Below are 753 nucleotides of genomic sequence, written 5' to 3'. Positions count from 1 at the left end.
GGTGACCGCGGCGCTGACCGCCTCGGCAGCGGCGACCGTCGCACACGCGCGCGGGACGGCGCCGGGTCGTCCAGCTGCGCCCCTCCGCTAGAGCCGGCGCCGGAACCTGAGCCGGCGTTGCTGGCCGAGTACAGGCGGCTGGCGGCGGAGGCCGGCGACCCGGAGGACATGCCGGGCTACCTGACGGCGATCCGGGAGTCGGAGAACGCGCCGATGCCACCACCCCTCGTGCAGGAGTACATGCAGCTCGCCCCGGTCGCTGTCCACCCAAAGGACCCGCCGGACTTCCCCGGCTACCACGCCGCTGTGGCCGACTCGATGGCTGCGCCGGTGGTGGACCTGGACGATAGCAGTAGCGACAACGGCGACGACAGCGACGGGCTCTACGACGAGATGGACTTTGGCGGCGTCGAGGACGAGTAGTTTAGTTTAGGTTATTTTCGAAATAACGTTTAGTAATGTTTAATTATTTTCCTAATGTTATTTAGTTTAGTCAAGTTTAATTTCTAGTATTATGTAAAATATTTATGAAAACTATGATGAAATATCGAGTGTGTTTGCGTGGTTTTAAATTATTGTTTGCAAATTGAATTTTCGAATTAATACTATTATGTTTGCGAAAAAAGTTTGAAAATTAGGATAGAAAAAAAAAAGAGGACAGCTAAATAATATTACCAAAATAGAATGAAAATAAATTTTAAAAACAGAAATGAGTTAAACTTAGAAATAAAAAAATTCTAAAAATAGAATGAA

General features: G+C 49.5%; 1 pseudogene; it reads left to right on the top strand.

Annotated features, from left to right (window-relative positions):
• LOC123121188 (UDP-glycosyltransferase 73E1-like) overlaps positions 1-753 on the top strand; it is an 11562-nt pseudogene that overhangs the window by 2255 nt on the left and 8554 nt on the right.

Source organism: Triticum aestivum, chromosome 5D (assembly GCF_018294505.1).
Source record: "Triticum aestivum cultivar Chinese Spring chromosome 5D, IWGSC CS RefSeq v2.1, whole genome shotgun sequence".
NCBI lineage: Eukaryota > Viridiplantae > Streptophyta > Magnoliopsida > Poales > Poaceae > Triticum > Triticum aestivum.
Note: the sequence above shows the minus strand (reverse complement) of the source record. Positions and strands in the feature narration are given on the sequence as shown.